Below are 7147 nucleotides of genomic sequence, written 5' to 3' on the forward strand. Positions count from 1 at the left end.
GTTGTCCATGTATGTATTAGACTACGCACTTCACTCATCTATTGCTCTGCACTGAGGAAGGATTACGTTTTATCTCTGAAAGGCTACAAATTATGGAGTACATCTGTAATTTTAAGATGCTGCAACACTTATGTACTAACAGCTCTTCTTGTTCTGTTCATCATAACTTCATTTTCTCACAAAAAATTTTTTCCTTTAAAAAAAAAAAAAGCTGTCAGTCATGTAGCATAAAACTCAATTTCAGCCAAATACATCAAAACACAACATTAGCTAACTGGAACTGTGATTTGCATATCTGCTAGATTCGCCCCTCTTGCTTGTACATCCATCTTGACAACTAACCCGTTCATGGTGGAACAATCAAACAGAATTTGCATGAGGCAGATAGTGTATACACATCGCATCACACTTTCATGAGGCCTTTCATGATAAAACAAACAAACAGACACAGTGGGCTGAGTGAAAACAGACACAGCATTTTTAGAAATTAGTTAGTCATAATCTGTGAGGCTGTACAGGACTTCTTTGAACCTTGACAATTGCTTTTTAAGTTTTACTTCACCAGTGAATACCACACAATGCCATACACCAGTGGTAGCCACCCTGGGGGTCACAAGATAAATCTGAGGGGGTCATAAGAGGATCTATAAACAAAGAAATAAGAAGAAAAACATCTCTGAGATACAGGTTATGTTTAATTATCATGATTTTTTAAAGTCTTATTGTGAAATACTGAATTATTAAGTATTTTGTAGGGTGTCTCACTTGTCTGTATAATGCAGTAAAGTTCAACACTACCACAAACCGCAGCCACCAAAATGATCATACATACATACATCTCTCCAAAACATACAAAAACTGAACCTACATGAAGGTAGAATTAATTGCAGGACTGTTCTATTAGACTGCATTCATTTTAGATAGAAGTACCTAATAAACCGGTAACTGAGTACAAACTGTATTATACAGTTGCAGTCTTTCTTTACACGGTTAATAATTTGATTATCCCCCTGCTATTTTGATACATTTTCAGATTTCTAAAACTTCTCTCACTTTTATTTTGAAAGCTGACTGACTCAGCTGTCAGCCATGATGTGATATGACTCTTCAGCACTGCCACACCCTCTTCTTGTTTTACCTCCTTTTTATACAGCGATGCCCTCCAGACAAACTGACCCAGCCACACATACAGCGCAGTACTGTGAAAAATGTCTGCACACAGATTAACGCAAAGGCACTGCATGTGAAGCATTCTGTATATATTTGACATCTACAGCTTGCGTTTGGGTATGTTTGACTTTCCAGTGTTTTGTGTACATATCATTTGCACATAAATCCTGAGAGGGTTGGCCTTTCTGCTTTCCACCAAAACATGAAACCAGAGACACAGCAGCACTCAGATCAGCAGCACTCCAAATCCACTCATTTAGTAATGATGTTTCCAGCATGCTGCCTATCTGAAGCACAATGTCCATCAGGCTCCTGCAACCCTTTAAAAGTAAGATGCTCTTATCAACACTGTATTAAGTCCGCAGATACATTCGAACAAAGCGCATTATTTATGAAAGGGTGCTCTTTTAAGGCGGGGTGAAGAATATCAGCAAAGACAACAACAATCCACTGCACCGGACTTTCATGTTTATCCTCTCAAACAACCCTACATAAATAAATCCCAACCACATTAAAATGCATTTCCAGTGCAGGAAAATGACTGACGTGTTTCTGTTATTAGCTACACAAAGTGCCGTCTTAGCAGGGTTGTTGTTGACGACACTTGCTTCGAAACCCCACTCAGACACTGCAGGTGATAATGAAGGGAAACACAGGAATTTAAAACTGATGTGGTAGAGTCAATGTATGGGATGCAACTCTAACGGCAGTTTTATTTTGGTATCTGCCTTGGGCTCTCCTCATTATCCATCATAACACTGTGCAAAGAATCACTTTGCATTTATGGCCGAGTGGAGGCATCAAAGGCACTGACTAACAGGCCAGATGAGGGAGGATGCAGCGGACACTTTCATTCTTGAGGCAAGTCAATCTCCCCTTTTTTTCTTCCTGGGGGAAATATGTATTCTGACCATGCACATTACATAATAAGATATCACTGAAGTATGCTTCATTTGCAGTGCTCCAAGGTTGTCTTGAATGTTTCTGGGCCGCTGTAAATCTTGATAGATTCAGTTTTCAATAATTTAGCTATCAGTCTGAGCTCTGAGAGCATCTCTGATAGTGTTTCAGCCTGTCAGACTCAACCTCACTAATACTGTGCACCTGCATTATGAATATATTTCAGTTTGAATTAGTGTTATTGGATCTTCACCTGACAGCAAAAAAAGGTGAGCTACTTTAGCATTCAATCAAATTACTGAAAAAACATTAAGTGTTCTATGCCAACAGACCTTTCAAACTGTTCTCTTAACAAAACAACAACTAATCCACAAAAGAGCCTATTTCTCATTTATCTTTCTGTATTCTGGTCACCATAAAAATCCTGTCATTGTAACCCCCAACACAGCTGAGCCACAGCCCCTGAATACTATCTGAGAGAGATGTGCTTTTGTAGCTTCCTCCTTAAAACACAAAACTACTCGAGTTAATGCGTTTAACCTGCTCCTCAGAAACTTGCCACACTAACAGAAACATCAGCTACAATCACAATCATACCTACTTATTTACGATATGAAACAAAGCCATGCCATGATTGTTTTTTCTCTCCCTTTACATAAGCACGCATATCTGACATCTTTCCCAAAAATAACCCAGTTTTTCTTTTTTTTCCCCCCAAAAAAACTCCATGCTTTGTGACAGCAGCAGCCCTGGAAGATTTTAGCAATGATCCTGCTACACATTTTGTACGTTAATCAGAGGTTGTAGTGCCCCTCAGGATCAGCTAAATTGAAATGGCAAAAAGATTGAGGATGGGATCGGGAAGAAATGCTGAGGGTGGAGATCAGTAACGCTGACATGCGGGATATGCAGCAGGCTAATGATTTGACAGGAGGCAGGTGGTGTAATTGTGGCGACTCACTGGCATGCATGAGCTGTCCCTGGCGTCCAAACACCTGGGAAAAGGTGGCATGGCTGCAGGTGAGGGTGTCCTCCATGGCTGTCCCACTGGCACACGCTGAGGAGAAACAGAGAGGAGGGGAATGAAGGAAGGTCAGCCACGCTGCGTCGCATCAAGACGGAAAAAGAGAAGAGAGCAGAAGAGAGAAAAGAGAAGAGGAGGTCTTGCCTTCAGTTGTAGAAGCTGGTGTGTGATCTCTGGTGATGACTGCTCTCCTCTGGACCCGTCCTCCTCCTGCTGCTGCTGCTGCTGCTGCTGCTGCTGCTGCTTCTGCTGCTGAGGAGTGAAATACAGCCCCTCACTGCTTACACCAATATGAGCAGAACTGCTCCCCCACAGATAATGGGAGGGGGCGTGCCTGCCTGCCTGCTTGTCAGCATGTAAGTGTGTGCGCGCGGGTGAAAGTTCTCTGAATGTGTGCCTGTGAGAGCATATTTGTGTACATGTGTGAGGGAGACTAACACAGGGTGGTAGAGCAGGTAGCAGAGCTGTAGGCACAGTTGCTCTGCCAGGACTCTGATCTTGTGCTTCGTCTGTACAGGCTGACAGTGCTCTGCGGCTCCAGACAGGCTGGGTTGAAGGGAAGAGTAAAAAAGAGGGGAGGCGAGGGGTGAGTGCAGCTTTTTCGACAGGTAAAAGTGAATCCTCCTTCCGCCACCCTCACTCTCAGTATAAGTAGACAGTAGCGTCTGTCCTCTGGGCACAGGACGGGACTATTGTTTTTTGATCTGTGTGACTATGCCCCCTTTTCTCTCCTCCCTCTCCCTCCTCCCCTCTCTACAGCCCTCATTTGCTGCGCCTCAGCAGTAACATCCACCCCCCACCCCCCTCTCGCCTGCTCTCCTGTTCTCCTTCACATCTCTTACTCTCTCCACCCCACCCAATGCAAATCCCCTCGATCCATCTTAAAGCTCGGGCCGCTGCTTGGAAACAGAGTCTAGCAAACTCGAGTGCTTCATCTTCCTCCCGTGCTGAGGGAGAAAAAGGAGGATGAGAAAGTGGAAGGGTTGTATAAAAAGTGAAAAGTAGGGCTGGTACCGCTTGTGGTTTCCAGAGGCTTCATCTTGAAAAGGAATTGTAGAAAAACTGCTGAGTATAAAATAAAAATTAGCTCATACTCAACTGAAAAATAACTCTTATAAACTACTTGCCTCGCTATGTAGTGCAACAGCTCCGGTGAAGCAGTGCACAGTGAAAAATGAGATTTACTGGCATGTGTGAAAACATCCGCCACACACTGCAGCAAAGAGGTACATAAAGGTGTTGCAGTAAAAAAAAATTAGTCCCACAGTTCCATGAGATCAAATGAACCCATGTTAGGAGATCTTAAATGATCCTCTCAGGTCTTGGCGGCACAGTAAGCCATGTTGTACCCATTGTGTTAGACCTGACAGTCAGTCATTCCAGCATATTAACACACTCAAGTCATCTCTGAACTGTCTAACCTCTCTGCAGCAAGTAAACCTGAGCTAAACAGACAATTTCCTCCCGAGCAACAAAAAAAAACTTCTCCAGGAAGCCCATTGTCATGGAACCATCTCTCACACCACTGCTCTGCAAGGCGAGCACACCGGGGACCCAACCGCAGCACTCACATCCTCGCATCACATCCTCCTGTTTTGAAAGGAAATGGAAGGACATTCGATGGGCCACAGTGGGAGGTGGGAGGAGTGCTCTGTTAGCAGGCTGACTTAATCAGGTGGTTCTGCAGGTAAAATAATACAGGCAGGACAAGACACACCATGCTTAAAGCATAGAAACAAATGACATGAAGTACATTTGCTTAAGAGCAGGTTAAGCAGCTGCTCAATCGAAAGTCAGACACACTAACAATGTGGTTGCATACAAACACGACTAAAATCTGCAGAACGCTAAGGTCAAACTAAACACTGGTACTTCACAAACAATGAGAAGACGCAAGACGCGGCTTCACTTTCAAGTCTGACAGACTAATGCCCAGCAGAATAAATCTCTGCTCCATCTTCATCAGCTTTAATGTTATTCTCTTTGAACAGGAAGTAGGGGCAGAGAAGAGGCTGTACATTGTCATGTATGAGCAGCTGTCATTCCTTCCCACTGTGTCTCCAGTCACTGCCACTATCTTTCTCTAGAAGACAAATAACTGTATAGTTTAAAACCAACAACCTAGTCTGATCCAGATTCCTTATATTCAACCAGCTCATTTGCTTGTAAGCAAGGGGAAGCGCCAGCTCACACTTTGAAGCTGGAACAACACCGTTTAATGATTGGCCGATAAATAGATTAGTTGAGAGACAGAAAATGAATTGGCAACAACTCTGATAAGTCGGTTCTTAACTTAAATAATTTTTCAGGCAAAATGAAAAATAAAATGCTGGATACAACTTCTCTAACATAAGGACTTCCTCTATTACATTATTGTATCTTTGAATTTTAAATCTTTCAAACACAACAAGCAAAAAAAAGACACCAGAAAACTGTGATTTTCTAACATTTTATCAATGTAATGCTTAATAAATTAAGGGCACTTTATTGATAAGGGAAATAATGGTAATTGTACACATCAGTACAATATCAATACTGACCCAAGGCCTAATAGCCTCAAGTAAAGTAAAAGTAAATTACTAAAAATTTAAATGGTGAACATAGTAAACATCATATGTGCATAGCATCAGCATGTTAGTGTTGTTGTTGTGAGCATGTTAGCATACTGATGTTAGCATTCAGCTCAAAACACCACTGTGTGTCAGTATAGCCTCACAGAGCTGCTGGCCTGACAGTGGACTGTCTTGTTTAGATAATCAAACGGGTCCTTAAAAGCTTATAGGGTCACGTGACATCCCCTGAAAATACTGTCTTTACTGACCTCCAGTAGTTCCACCTTTTCACCTTCCTGCAGTGATGTGAAGGTGTGCTTCAAGACCCGGTGACATCACTATGGGGCGTGGCTACAGCCCAACACTCAACCACACCTATCACCGCAGAAAAGAAACATCGATTTTCAACATGGTGTTGACTAACTATTTAGAAGTAGAGGAACTTTCATTAACTCATAGTTTCCAGCTGGATAATACAGTTTATCGACAAATGTAGACATGCATGGCTTCACTGAACAATGTCTCATTGAATTAACAGTCACTCCTAAAGCACAGTTATGTTCCAAAATTAAGTTATGTAATAAACTATTTTGTGAAATTAGATTTTGTTAGCACATACCAGCCCCGGGTCAAGTCGTTTTTCACGAGTAGATGCTTGTCCTCAACCTTCTGCATGGGGTAATTGAGTGCCAATCCCCCAAAGCAGCCTCGGTGCTCTTAAATCTGCCTCTCTGGTGTATCGTAGTTTATTTCGTCAAGCCAGGCACAGAGCTGCATGGGATTGCATTTTTATGAATAGGGCTGGAGCACCATACACAGCAATCAAGAGAGAGTGCAGTGATATTTCACCCTGACAGCATGAGTATGGTGCAGCACTCTTCCAAGTGCCCACCACCACACACACACACACACACACACACAGACAGCTGAACACCCATAAACTACATCCAACCATAAACTACACCGTCATGGCACTGGGGCAAATAAACACATCACCCCATCCCACTGAATAAAGAAAAACCCGGCCAGTGGATCAAATCCAACATACAGACTGCATTTAATTCGTAACCCCATCCATCAACATGATACCCTCGTGTATTATGTGAAGATCCAGTCCTCAAGTTACTCTACTTCTTCTGAGTTTGTTTCCAGGACTTGAAGCACGTTTCTGCTACACACCGTCTGTCCAGTGGGCTTGAGAGCTCATTAATGTACAGGAGTTTGATGGATGGGGTCTGGACAAAAATACTCTCAGCAGATGCATAGAGGCCAGATGAGACCTTGAAAGGCATTCATGGCAACAAATGCACCATCAGACATCCTGAGATGCTTTGGTCTTCTTTTTTTCAGGTTAATAAACCATTTTTCTCTTTCTCTTCTTTTATTCTAGGTGACGTTCCACAGCAAACAGTTATACTATTAATCTTATTATTTTGAAGGGAGAAGGTTTATTTTGAAAGGTGCTACTGTGGATTCCATGAATATTAATGCATTTAGAGGG

The sequence above is a fragment of the Pempheris klunzingeri genome, chromosome 2 (genome assembly GCF_042242105.1).
Source record: "Pempheris klunzingeri isolate RE-2024b chromosome 2, fPemKlu1.hap1, whole genome shotgun sequence".
Taxonomy (NCBI): Eukaryota; Metazoa; Chordata; class Actinopteri; order Acropomatiformes; family Pempheridae; genus Pempheris; species Pempheris klunzingeri.